The sequence below is a fragment of the Somniosus microcephalus genome, chromosome 2 (assembly GCF_052327205.1).
Source record: "Somniosus microcephalus isolate GS21.2 chromosome 2, FLI_Smic_1.0, whole genome shotgun sequence".
Taxonomy (NCBI): Eukaryota; Metazoa; Chordata; class Chondrichthyes; order Squaliformes; family Somniosidae; genus Somniosus; species Somniosus microcephalus.
In genome coordinates, this window is record NC_140988.1 from 108,185,210 (window position 1) to 108,200,080 (window position 14,871).

Sequence of the window (14,871 nt, forward strand, 5' to 3'; positions counted from 1 at the left end):
GTCAAAGAGGTAGGTTTTAAGGAGCGTCTTAAAGGTGGAAAGAGAGGTAGAGAGGCGGAGAGGTTTGGGCAGGGAATTCCAGAGCTTGGGGTCTAGGCAACAGAAGGCACGGCCACCAATGGTTCAGTGATTATAATCAGGGATGCTCAAGAGGGCAGAATTAGAGGAGCACAGATATCTCGGGGGCGGGGGGGCGGTAGGGGTTGTGGGGCTGGAGGAGATTACAGAGATAGAGAGGGGGCAAGGCCATGGGAGGATTTGAAAACAAGCTTGAAAATTTTGAAATTGAGGCGTTGCTTAACCAGGAGCCAATGTAGGCCAGTGAGCACAGGGGTGGTGGGTGAACGGGAGTGCGTCGGAATAGTCAAGTCTAGAGGTAACAAAGGCATGGGTGAGGGTTTCAGCAGCGGATGAGCTGAGGCAAGGGCAGAGATGGGCAATGTTACGGAGGAGGAAGTAGGCGGTCTTAGCTATGCCACGGATACGTGGTCGGAAGCTTATTTCAGTGTCAAATATGACACCAAGTTTGCGAACAGTCTGGTTCAGCCTTAGACAGATGTTAGGGAGAGGGATGGAGTCAGTGGAGTTTGTGGCAGGGACCGAAAATAATGGCTTCGGTCTTCCCAATATTTAATTGGAGAAAATGTCTGCTCATCCAAACTGGATGTCGGACAAGCAGTCTGACAATTTAGAGACCGTGGAGGGGTCGAGAGAAGTGGTAGTGAGGTAGAGCTGGGTGTCGTCAGCGTACATGTGGAAACTGACGTGTTTTCGGATGATGTCGCCAAGGGGCAACATGTAGATGAGAAATAGGAGGAGGCCAAGGATAGATCCTTGGGGGACACTAGTGGCAATGATGCGGGAGCGGGAAGAGAAGCCATTGCAGGTGATTCTCTGGCTACGATTAGAGAGATAAGAATGGAACCAGGCGAGTGCCGTCCCACCCAGCTGAACGATGGTGGAGAGGCGTTGGAGGAGGATGGAGTGGTCAACTGTGTCAGGGGATGTAGACAAGTCAAGAAGGACGAGGAGGATGTCATTTGTGACTTTGATGAGAGCCGTTTCGGTACTGTGGCAGGGGCAGTAACCTGATTGGAAAGATTCAAACATGGACTTGTGGGAAAGATGGGCACGGATGAAGGCAGGAGACGTAGGGCTGAGAGACTAAACCAATCGTTTCGGGACAGAAACTGGAACTGGCAACATTCCAAAGCAGCGTCTTTGAAATCGGACACCACTCTGAAGTTTGCCAGTTCTCCCATTCCCCCCGCCCCCCTCCCCTCGCTGACAGAGATCTGCACCACCGGCCGATGTTCTAGCATCATGGTGTGAACCCCTGCTGACGGGCTTCCCCCTCTGGCTGACACAGTCGGACTACAGGTAGGTCAGCATCAAGAAGCATAAAGGGCATACTAACCAGTCGACGATTTTCCGCTCACTTCGAAATGTTCTATTTTTAGGAGCTCGCACGCTGTTTTTCAATCTTTCCCCATAAGGATCCCCATAGTGCCTCAGACACATCCATTCAGTGTAGAGTCCTACTGAGTAACAGTGCAACAAGAGTTCTGAGACAACATCCACAGCAGCCCACCCCCACTCTCCAGGCTTGCTGAAATGAGTTTCCTGCAGCAGCCCGCCTAAGATGCTATTCTGATCCTAGGCTACAATGCATACCCCTCTCTCGTCCTCCCCTATCACCTTCTCCACTCGCCTGTCTCCATCCCCCTCCCATCCTTTTACATCCTCCTCCCTCTGTCCCTCTATTTCCCCTCCCCAAACTCTCCATCTCTGTTCCCCTTCCCTTCTCTCCTCTCCCCTCCCCTTTGCCCCACTTCCCTTCTCCCTTCTTCTCTCCCCTTCTCCTCTCTTCTCTTTTCTTTCTATTCCCCCTCTGCTCTCCCTTCCTCTCCCCCTTCCTCACCACCTCCTTTCCCACTGTCTTCTCCCTCTCTTTCCTCTCTCCCACACCCACTCCTTCTCCTACTTGCTCCTTCTCCTCCTCCACAACGGTTTTCTTATTGCCCCATCCTCTAACCCTGCTTGAGGTCCAAGATGTGTGGGACCCATAGGGAAGGCCGCTCTGGCTGCCTGCCTGTCTTCCATGGTCTTGTCCGTGCCCAGGCTGGAATGTTCTTTCTTCACTTTTTCAGTTCCCCACTTAATTCTTCAAATTGATTTTTATTCCTCTATTAACCAGTTTGGGTGTTAACATTTCATTTAGTACTGAGATGAATTGTAAATGTTAGAAGAATTGTAAGCTTGACCAACAATATCTATATTTTTAATAATTGAAAGAATGGCAGGTTTACCAACATATTGATGGCTCCATCTTTACAATACCCGCACCTCAAACAGACATAAACATGTTGTAATGTATTATAATTATTCTAAAGTGGTGTGAGAAGCATGATGGCAGTCAGTTTGTTAATTTTTGGATAATTACACAGCTGTAGTGAAAATCTTGTTTGCATGATAATATCTCCTGCAAAATGCAAAGAATATAATTCAGGGAGAACAGTTTAATCATTTTTCTCTCCATCTGGTTACGCAGATCGGATTCACCTCTGATTTGATTATCCATTTCATGACATTTGAAAGCACAGGTATTATGCATAATGGTTGGGGGAATTCATTCCTTTCCCCCACCTCTTTAAGAATAATTTCGGTAATCCAAATTGAGACTTTCCATACAGCACAGAAGGAAGCCTTTCAACCCATCACGCCGATGCTGGCTCTTTCCCTTTCCTATAAAACTGTTTCACTTTGCGCTAAAATTAGTAAGGATTTCTCCTGGTGTTGGCAGGGGATTATATTAATAAGTTAATTACACCTTGAGTCAGTATTCATTAAATTCACTTTTTGGAGATTGTAAACCATCAACAGAGGCAGGTCTTGAAGATTTTCAAATGCTAATTGCATCAGATTCACCTAAAACAAAAGCAATAGCCCAGAAATTCGGGTCGGGGGCTTCCCGCGGGTGCAAGCCCCCGACCTGCACTTACCTTGCGTGCCGGCCGTTGAGCTGTGGGCCCCCGTGGAATTCTGATCCGGGGCCTGGACCAGCTGCCAGCGCGCAGTGCTTGCGTATCCCAGGGGCGCAGTTAGTTCGATGCATCCCCTGGGATCGCGTGGGCCATGGAGAGCAAATCGGAGCAGGGAATGCTCCATTCATAAGTCTGACAGGAAGTGCTGTCAAACTTAGAAATTCTACGGGCCCCTTCTTCTTACAAAACATCACTAAATCTTCAAATAAATTTTTTTTTAAATCACATTTTTAAAATAAACTATAAATTACATGAAATAACTATTTTAAACAATAATTTAAATTTTTGAAAAAAATAATTAAATTTTCTAACGGGGCTGAAAATAAACTTACCTTGCTTTAAAGGCCCAGAAATTCGGGTCTCCACGGGTGAGTACGCACGGGGTACTCACCCGTGGGCCCGATGGAAGTGCCGATTTCCTGCATGCACTGCGCATGCGCGGGAAACCGACACTTCCGTTCCTCTGAACGAAGAGGTTCAGAGGTCGAACGCGTGCGCAGGGGAGGCTGCGCATGCACATCAAACTTAGTTTTTTTTTACAGGTTTTCCCGGGAGGGTAAGCCTGCAGAATTTACACATTTAAAAAGCAGGTGTAAGGCCTGCTTTTTACAAGGTAAGTGGTGAATTAATTAAAATTAAAACATTTTTTCCACAGGTTTATTATTTTTAAAGACTTTAAAGCAAGGTAAGTTTATTTTTAGCCCCATTAGAATATAAAATTATTTTTTTCAAAAATTTAAATTATAGTTTAAAATAGTTATTTAATGTAATTTATAGTTTATTTAAAAAATGTGATGTTTTTTTTAAATTTATTTGAAGATTTAGTGCTATTTTGGGGCTGTAGTATTTATAAGTCTTGACAGCACTTCCTGTCAAGACTTATGAATGGAGCATTCCCTGCTCCGATTGGCTGCCCATGGCCCACGTGATCCCAGGGGACGCATCGAACTAACTGCGCCCCTGGAATACGCAAGCACTGCGCACCGGCAGCTGGAGCAGGCCCCGGATCGGAATTCCACGGGGCCCTACAGCTCAACAGCCGGCGCACAAGGTAAGTGCAGGTCGGGGGCTTGCACCCGCGGGAAGACTAGAAGAGGAAAATAAAGCAGTTACACAGCCCAGTGTAGCTCCTCTGATGTAAACCAAATTATATTAATCAGAAGCCCCCGACCCGAATTTCTGGGCCATTTAATCCAGAAATTCGGGTCTCCACGGGTGAGTACGCATGGGGTACTCACCCGTAGGCCCAATGGAAGTGCCGGTTTCCTGCATGCACTGCGCATGCGCGGGAAACCAGCACTTCCGTTCCTCTGAACGAAGGGGTTCAGAGGTCGAACGCGTGCGCGGGGGAGGCTGCGCATGTGCATGGAACTTCGTTTTTTTTTACAGGTTTTCCCGGGAAGGTAAGTCTGCAGAAGTTAGAAATGTCAAAAGCAGGCGTAAGGCCTGCTTTTTACAAGGTAAGTGGTGAAGTAATTAAAATTAAAACATTTTTTCCACAGGTTTATTATTTTTAAATACATTAATATTATCAGTGGAGTAATGCAATTTCTGGTGAGTAGAAATATTTCAGATTTAGACCAAAAAACCTGACAGTGAAGAAAATCTACCATTGAGATTTAATACATGGAGTCCCTATATGAGAGACCTTCACTATCCATCACCCACCACCATTAGCAGAACATAGGATATATGGCACAGAAACAGGCCATTCGGCCCAACCAGTCCATGCCAGCGTTTATGCTCCACACGAGCCTCCTCCTGTCTTTCCTCATCTAACTCGATCAGCATAGCCCTCTATTCCCTTTTCCCTCATATGCCTGTCTAGCCTCCCCTTAAATGTATCTATAATATTCACTTCAACCACTCCCTATGGTAGCGAATTCCATATTCTCACCACTCTTTGGGAAAATAAGTTTCTTCTGAATTCCCTATTGGATTTCTTGGTGACTATCTTATATTGATGGCCTCTAGTTATGCTCTTCCAAACAAGTGGAATTTATAATGGGGAACAAAGAAATGGCAGACCAATTAAATACATATTTTGGTTCTGTCTTCACGAAGGAGGACAAAAATAACCTCCCAGAGATGTCGGGTAATATAGGGACTAATGAGAGGTAGGAACTGAAAGAAATCAGTATCTGTAGGGAAATGGTGTTGGGGAAGTTGACGGGATTGAAGGCCGATAAATCCCCAGGGCCTGATAATTTACATCCAAGGGTACTTAAGGAAGTGGCCCTGGAGATAGTAGATGCATTGCTGGTCATCTTCCAGAACTCGATAGACTTTGGAACAGTTCCCATGGATTGGAGGGTAGCTAATGTTACCCCACTATTCAAAAAAGGTGTTAGAGAAAAAGCGGGGAATTATAGACTGGTAAGCCTGACATCGGTAGTGGGGAAAACGCTAGAGTCCATTAAAAAAGATGTAATAGCAGAGCACTTGGAGAGAAGTGACGGGATCGGACAAAGTCAACATGGATTTACAAAGGGTAAATCGTGCTTGACTAATCTACTGGAATTTTTTGAGGATGTAACTGGTAAAATAGATAAGGGAGAACCAGTGGATGTGGTGTATTTGGACTTTCAGAAGGCTTTCGATAAGGTCCTGCATAAGAGATTAGCTTGCAAAATTAAGGCACATGGGATTGGGGGCAAGGTATTGACTTGGATAGAGAACTGGTTGGCAGATAGAAAGCAAAGAGTTGGAATAAATGGGTCGTTTTCCGAGTGGCAGGCAGTGACTAGTGGGGTACCGCAAGGATCGGTCCTAGGACCCCAGCTGTTCACAATATATATTAATGATCTGGACGAGGGAATTGGATGTACAGTAGTATCTCCAAATTTGCAGACGACACAAAGCTGGGTGGGAGGGTATGCTGTGAGGAGGATGTCGTGAAACTCCAGTATGATTTGGACAGGTTGGGTGATTGGGCAGAAACATGGCAAATGCACTATAATGTGGATAAATGTGAGGTTATCCACTTTGGTGGCAAAAACAGGAAGGCAGATTATTATTTGAATGGCAATAGATTGGGAGTAGGGGAAGTGCAAAGAGACCTGGGTGTTCTTGTGCACCAGTCGCTGAAGGTAAGCATGCAGGTGCAGCAGGCAGTTAAGAAGGCAAATGGTATGTTGGCCTTCGTATCAAGAGGGTTCGAGTACAGGAACAAGGATGTCTTGCTGCAGTTGTACAGGGCCTTGGTGAGACTGCACCTTGAGTATTGTGTGCAGTTTTGGTCGCCTTATCTGAGGAAGGATGTTCTTGCCATGGAAGGAGTGCAGCGAAGATTCACCAGGCTGATACCTGGGATGGCAGGAATGACATATGAGGAGAGATTGTGTCGATTGGGCTTGTACTCACTGGAGTTTAGAAGATTGAGAGGGGATCTCATCGAAACCTATAAAATTCTGTCAGGCCTGGACAGACCAGATGCAGGAAGGATGTTCCCGATGGCCGGGGAGTCCAGAACCAGGGGTCATAGTCTAAGGATAAGGGGTAAGCCATTTAGGACTGAGATGAGGAGGAATTTCTTCACCCAGAGAGTGGTGAACCTGTGGAATTCTCTGCCAGAGGGCGGTGGAGGCCAGTTCATTAAATATATTCAAGAAGGATTTGGATATATTTCTTAAGGCTAAGGGGATCAAGGGATATGGGGAGAAGGCAGGGACAGGGCACTGAATTTGGATGATCAGCCATGATCTCATTGAATGGTGGAGCAGGCTCGAGGGGCTGAATGGCCTATTCCTGCTCCTATCTTCTATGTTTCTATGTTTCTATGTAAGTGGAAACATTCCCTCTGTATCCACTCTATCAAAATTTTTCATAATTTTAAAGACCTCTATTAGGTCACCCCTCAGCCTTCTTTTTTCAACAGGAAAGTGACCCAGCCTGTTCATCATTTCCTGATATGTATACCCTCGTATTTCTGGTTTCATCCTTCTAAATCTTCTCCGCACCCTCTCCAGTGCCTCTGTATGCTTTTTATAATATGGTGACCAGAACTGTACACAGTACTCTTAAGTGAGATCTAACCAAGATTTGATACAGATTTAGCATAACTTCTCTACTTTTCAATTCTATCCCTCTAGAAATAAATCCTAGTGCTTGGTTTGCCTTTTTTATGGCCTTGCTAACCTGTGTCACAACTTTTAGTGATTTGTGTATTTGTACTCTGCGATCCCTTTGTTCCTCTACCCCACCTAGACTCGCACCCTCCAAGTGATAAGTGACCTCCCTATTCTTCCTACCAAAATGTAATACCTCACATTTATCTGTGTTGAACTTCATTTGCCAATTATTTGCCCATTCTGCAGGTCTATTAATGTCCTCCTGTAACTTGTTGCAGTCCTCCTCAGTATTGACTATCCCCCCCAATTTGGTGTCATCCGTAAATTTAGAAATTGTGTTTTTGATTCCTAAGTCTAAATCGTTAATGTAAATTGTGAACAACAGTGGTCCCAGCACTGATCCTTGTGGAACACCACTACCCACCTTCTGCCATTGTGAATAGCGACCCTTTACTCCTACTCTCTGCTTTCTGTCCTGAAGCCAGCCAGCAATCCATTCTGCTACTTGTCCCCTGACTCCGCATTCTCTGACCTTGTTCATCAGTCAATTATGAGGTACCTTATCGAAGGCCTTTTGAAAATCCAGATAAATTACATCGACTGCATTACCATTGCCTACTCTCTCTGTTATCTCTTCCAAAAATTCAGTAAGGTTGGTCAAGCAAGACTTTCCCTTTTGAAATCCATGCTGACTGTTCATTATTCTATTTTTGGTTTCTAGATGTTCTTCTATTTTCTCCTTTAGTAGAGATTCCATTATTTTTCCTACCACCGATGTTAAGCTGACTGGTCTATAATTCCCTGGACATGTTCTATCCCCCTTCTTAAATATCGGTATTATGTTAGCTATCCGCCAGTCCTCTGGCTCTATACATTTTTTGAATGAATTATTAAATATGCGTAGTAATGCCTCTGCTATCTCTTCCCTAGATTATTTTAAAATGCGTGGCTGCAATCCATCTGGACCAGGTGTTTTATCTTCTTTGAGTTTGATTAATTTATTTGATATATCCCATTTTAAAATTTTAAATGCACTTATCTAATTACTAATCTCATCATCCAATGTCATGTCCACCTCTTGTATCTCCCTGGTAAATACTGAAGCAAAATAATTATTTAATATTTCTGCCATCTCTCTATTGTTACCTGTGGTATTATCCTGACAATCACTTAATGGCCCTTTTCCCATCTGAACCTTCCTTTTTTTATTGATCTGCCTGTAAAATATTTTATTATTTTGTTTTATGTTCCTTGATAATTTAATTTCATAGTTCCTCTTTGCCTCCCTAATTGTTTTTTTGACTTCTCTCCTAATCTTTTCATATTCTCTCTTATCATGCACTCCCCTGCTGTCTGTGTACTTAATATATGCCACTTTCCTTATCCTCAATTGTTCCCTTATGGCTTTATTACATTTGCATAAAGGCAGAAGCCCTGAATCTCCTCATACTTTCTGCCACTGCGCCACCATAACTTTGCCAAAAGTGTGGTGGAAACCTCGCCTATGCACATAAACAGTGTTTCCACTGCACTTCCAGTGAAAGTTTTGAGGTGGCCACAGTAAACTTAAAAAAGTTGTATTATCATAAATTTTTGGTGTTCAGGCAACAATCGCAGCCTGAACACTCAAGGTGGGTCCTACAACAGCCATTGAGAATTGTACTGGCCACGCTAGACGTGCTCCTATCTAGTTATCCAGCAAGTTAAACACTTATTCAAAATAATTCTTCGTGAAGCCGTTTGCTGTTTGAACCCTTTACTTGAACAATTTTTGTGAAACTGTAAACAAAGATAAAGTATGTTTTGTACATAAACTGAGTACTATACATTCGATATTACATAAGATATAACATATTTACAACAGTAGAATAGATTAATTGTATAACTCACTAACATTTGGACTCACTTCTGTAACTATCAAATATTAACCTTTTATAAACATATTATTGTCAAAATACTACTCTGACAACGTTGCTATTATGCTAACACACAAAGATACTCACAGATATTGTGCTTGGCCTAACATATGAAATCAGATTACATTGGTTTGTGAAACCCTCATGGAGTCCTCCATTACTGCCAGGTTCTTCCTGGAATTCTACTTCCTGGGATTCTACTTCCTGGGTTACACAGGAAGAAAGGTACGAAGGTCAAATGACCTCTCACAGGAAGAAAGGAACAAAGGTCAAATGACCTCACACAGGAAGAAAGGAACAAAGGTCAAATGACCTCTGTTTCATACAAACACACTGCTAACACATAACCACCACCAGAGGGTGCTATCTGCACATAAAATAGTCCATCGGTCCAGAACACTCCCCGTCTGGGGTCATTAACGACTCCACATAGTCCGAACTCTACTTGTCACTGGAGTCCTCTGGCGACAAAAGAAGAACCACCTCAGAGACGGGCCGAGAGAAGACCTTCGCTGTTCCTTCTTTGATGACTCTCAAGTCCACCTTTCTCACTCTCCCGTCCCGGCTGGGATGGGAGTTCACGATGATAGCCATAGGTCATTCATTCCTTTTTACCTGATTGTCCCTCATCAAGACAACATCTCCTTCTTTGAGATCCAGCCTCTTGTCCTGCCACTTGCGTCAGCTCTGCAGTGTGTTGAGGTACTCCCTTCGCCACCTGTTCCAAAACGTGTCTGCCAGACTCTGGACTCATTTCCATTCTTCCTTGAAGAGTTCTCTTTCCCCAAACTCTCCTGGAGGACAAGGGGGAACACCTGTCTTCTGGGCCAAAAGCATGACCGGAGTGAGGATGAGGGGCGATTCTGGGTCTGAAGATACAGGAATGAGGGGCCTTGCATTCATCACGGCGGTGACCTCAGCCATCAGTGTGGTCAAGACCTCATGTGTGAGGCACGACGATCTATCTTGGAGAAGCATGCAGTCGAGGATACTGTGGGCAATGCCGATCACACGCTCCCATGCGCCGCCCATGTGGGATGAGTGAGGTGGGTTGAATACCCAGGTGCATTTCTGCTGTTGGAGATGCATCTCCACACTCTGAGAGCTGGAACTAGATCCATCCATCTTCAGCTCTCTGCAAGCGCCAACAAAGTTTGTGCCGCAATCTGAGCGTACTTGCTTTGCCGGGCCTCTAATTGAGAAAAACCTTCTCAGAGCATTTATGAAGCTGGAGGCGCTCATTGTTTCTATGACTTCGATGTGTACAGCTCTTGTGGACATACATGAGAACATCACCGCCCACCTCTTGCTGTTGGCGTGCCCTCCTCTGGTGCGGCGTGAGACCATGTCCCATGGTCCGAAGATATCTACGCCTACGTAGGTGAAAGGTGGTGCTACTTGTAGCCGCTCGGCTGGCAGTTCTGCCATCTGTTGGTGCTCCGACTTCCCACGGAGTTTTTTGCAGGTGACACATTTGAAAAGCGTGCCGCTGATACTTCTCTTAGCTCCAACCAACCAGAGGCCGTCTGCTCTGATGGCACCTTTGGTGAAATGTCTGCCCTGGTGCTTCACAGCCTCATGATGATAACGCACAAGCAGAATGGCCAGATGATGACGACCTGGAATGAGGATGGGGTTGGTTGCATTCGTTCCTAGTTGAGACTGCGATATGCGTCCCCCAACTCTGAGGAGGCCGTCGGCGTCGACGATGGGATGCAGCTTCCGTAGACTGCTGTGAGGGGGTAGGTTGCGTTCTGCTGCTATGCACTTCAACTCTTCTGAATAACACTCGTGTTGGACACTCTTTATCACAAGGATTGTGGCTCTCTTGAGCTCCTCTTCAGAGGGACTCTTGCGACAGATGTGCCACCCATGGCAGTTACTCCCTTGCGTAGGCTGGGAGAAGGTATGAGCTATATGGGTTAGGCGTGCTATCGTCTTTATGAGAGTGTTCCATTTGGAGAAACGCTCGAAGCATTTGGTGCTCATCAGGTCCTTAGAGATTTGAGTAACGTTCGCTGTTACTTGTGGGCGTATCTCGCAGTCAGAAACAGGGTTGAGTAGGTCGAATGACTCGTTGATTTCGGAGAAGTGTGGCAACGGATCCTGAAGAAAAGCAGGTCCTGACAGCCAAGTCGTGCTGCTGAGTAGGGACGCTGTTACAGATCTAGACCCATGGTCAGCTGGGTTCAGGTCTGTAGGGACGTACCTCCACTGGTCGGGGGACGTGGACTGTCGAATACGTTGGACCCTATTGTTCACGTATACGTAGAACCGTCTACTTTGGTTATGGATGTATCCTAGCACCACTTTGCTGTCTACATAATATGTGATGCTGTCGAACTTCAGATCAATCTCGTCTTCTATGAACTCTGCAATCTCAACTGCTAATACTGCTGCGCACAGTTCCAATCTGGGTATGGTGAGGTCTGGCTGGGGTGCCAACTTGGCCTTACCGCAGACGAAGCCGATTTTGCTTTGTCCTTCTTGAGTGGTGACCTTCAGATAAGCCACACTTGCAATGGCCTTAGCGGATGCGTCTGCAAAGACGCAAAGCTCTTTGAATTGGGTATTTATGGGAGAGAAAGATGAATAGCAGCGAGGTATTCGGATCACCTGTAAGTCTTGGAGTGAGTCTCTCCATCTGTCCCACTCTGCTTCCATCTCTTCAGGGAGAGGTGAATCCCACCCTTCAGCGCGTGTGGAGAGTTCCCTGAGGAGCAGCCTGCCTTGTATGGTGACAGGGGCTAAGAAGCCGAGAGGGTCGTATAGGCTGTTGACTGTAAAGAGCACTCCTCTACGTGTGAAGGGTTTCTTGATGTCTAAGACTTGGAACGTGAAGGTGTCTGTTGCTATGTTCCACGACACCCCTAGGCTACGCTGTAGGGGGAGGTCATCAGTGAAGAGGTCTAGGTCTTTGACGTCCTTAGCACGATCTTCAGGGGGGAATGCCTCCATCACTGCTGGTCTGTTAGAGGCTATCTTATGCAGCCTGAGGTTGGATAGTGCAAGTAGTTCCTGGGCTCGTCCGAGGGTACTGATGGCCTCTGCTTCGGTCGGGAATGACTTCAGTGCATCGTCGACATAGAACTCTCGTTCGATGAACCCTCTCACATCACTGCCAAAGTCGTCGTCTTCTTCCTTGGCAGCCCTCCTTAGTCCGTATATGGCGACAGCAGGGGATGGGCTATTCCCAAAGACATGGACACGCATTCTGTAGTCCACAATGTCTCTATTGGGGTCATTGTCCTGATACCACAGGAAGCGGAGGAAGTCTCTGTGGTCTTCTCTCATCACGAAGCAATGAAACATGTGCTGGATATCGGCAGTGATGGCGACGGGCTCTTTCCTGAATCTCAAGAGTACTCCCAAGAGGCTGTTGTTAGGATCGGGCCCTGTGAGGAGTACGTCGTTGAGAGAGACTCCCTGATATGGTGCACTGGAGTCAAACACCACGCGGATCTGTTCCGGCTTTTTGGGGTGATAGACTCCAAAAGAAGGGAGGTACCAACACTCTTGGCCTTCCTGGAGTGGAGAAGCTATCTCTGCATGATCGTTGTCAAGCATTTTCTTGACAAATTCTAGGAAGTGTGCTTTCATCTTTTCAGATTCCTGGCGACATCCTACAGGGTACACATTAACGAGGCGTATCTTGGAGCATGCTCTTGCGCTCACTCCTTCTCCACACACCTCGGTGCACCTGGATGTAATCTCCAGACCAGCAGCTCCCTCTCTCTCCCCGCCGTGCTCTGAAGCGGGAGGAGGCGTCTCTGACTTTCTCTATTCAGTGTCCTATTCCTCTGCACCGTGTCTTCTGTTCTGCTGGGGGAGACTCTGTGGCTTGAGGCACGCCGTCTGCTTTGCCCTTGATTGGCAACTTGTGGCATTTTATACGAAATGCTTGCATCTGTAGAGATGTGCGGGCCTTCATCCCTTTCTCCTGTAAACTGTATGTCGGCATGGTCGCTCACGTAATCTATGGTGCGCTGTTGTGGACTCTGCCATGAAATGGGAATTAAAGGTTTGTAAGCTGTCTCGGGATCAGCTCCCTCCAAAATTGCCTCGAATACTTGTGTCTCGGCTAATGCAGCATCTATCTCTTTTTGTTGCTGCAGAGCGTCTAATGTGGCTTGGAGACGGGCCTGTTCAGCCTGGCGTTCCACTTGGTGACGGGCCTGTTCCGCTTGGAATTCAGCTTGGAGTCGGGCCTGTTCTGCTTGGAATCGGGCTTGTTCTGCTTGGAGTCGGGCCTGTTCTGCTTGGAGTCGGGCCTGTTCAGCTTGGGGTTCAGCTTGGAGACGGGCCTGTCTTACTTTGATTTCTATTTCACTGTTCGCATGCGCAGCTCTGGCTTGAGCTGCCACTAGCTTAGCCCGTGCTCTGGCGATAGTCACGCTTATTCTAGAACCACCTGATGACCGTGAACCAGCTTGCGATCTGACGTAACCGGAGCTTATAGTCCGGACCGATTGTCACCTTCTACAGTTTCGTCTGCCTGTTTAAGTTCTTCTCCTCGCTGCAAAGCATTTTCGTTATTATCTTCTGACATGTTGATGTGAGGTAGATGCGCTCTACGAGGTTAAGGCTTACTCTGGCTTCCTCCTGCTCCGCTCTTCACAGCTAACCGTATTGCTATCTTTTCACTGATATCTTTTCACTGATATCTTTTCACTGTACTGGCCACGCTAGACGTGCTCCTATCTAGTTATCCAGCAAGTTAAACACTTATTCAAAATAATTCTTCGTGAAGCTGTTTGCTGTTTGAAGCCTTTACTTGAACAATTTTTGTGAAACTGTAAACAAAGATAAAGTATGTTTTGTACATAAACTGAGTACTATACATTCGATATTCGATATTACATAAGATATAACATATTTACAACAGTAGAGTAGATTAATTGTATAACTAACTAACATTTGGACTCACTTCTGTAACTATCAAATATTAACCTTTTATAAACATATTATTGTCAAAATACTACTCTGACAATGTTGCTATTATGCTAACAAACAAGATACTCACAGATATTGCGCTTGGCCTAACATATGAAATTAGATTACATTGGATTGTGAAACCCTCATGGAATCCTCCATTACTGCCAGGTTCTTCCTGGAATTCTACTTCCTGGGATTCTACTTCCTGGGATTCTACTTCCTGGGTTACACAAGAAGAAAGGTACGAAGGTCAAATGACCTCTCACAGGAAGAAAGGAACGAAGGTCAAATGACCTCTCACAGGAAGAAAGGAACAAAGGTCAAATGACCTCACACAGGAAGAAAGGAACAAAGGTCAAATGACCTCTGTTTCATACAAACACACTGCTAACACATAACCACCACCAGAGGGTGCTATCTGCACATAAAATAGTCCATCAGTCCAGAACAAGAATGCCTGTAAGCCTGTTCCCATTGGGTTACTACTAGGCTGAGGTTGCAGGGACTCCCAACATTGTCAGTTCCCACGCGAATGTCACTTGTCCCGCTGCAACTTACAGCAAAGACTGGGACCTAGTGAATCCAGGTCTAAGCTATTTTCCAACCCTTCCAGAGTGGTGAAAGGGCTGAGGTATTTCAGCCTCCAAAAGATTTGCAGATTATCAGACTGTAAGGAATACATTCTGAAGAAGATATAAATGCTAGTGGACTGATTCAGTCTTTATTGTTTTGTAGATGTTTGTATCATTGACACATAGCTAAATTTTTCTACTTCTGTGTAATTGTCTCATCAGTGAATAAATCTATTATTTTTAGTTGGACATCTAACAACGTGATATTTACCACCTTTTAGAGGAAATAGGAGAGCATGGTAGGCATCTCAGTGCCCAGTACTAGAGCTCCCTC

General features: G+C 45.6%; 1 protein-coding gene across 2 annotated transcripts in view; it reads left to right on the top strand.

Moving 5' to 3' along the window:
- The window catches only part of slc2a9l2 (solute carrier family 2 member 9, like 2), an 836,356-nt gene that overhangs the window by 227,315 nt on the left and 594,170 nt on the right, over positions 1-14,871 (top strand). The gene's annotated exons all lie outside the window — the stretch shown is intronic.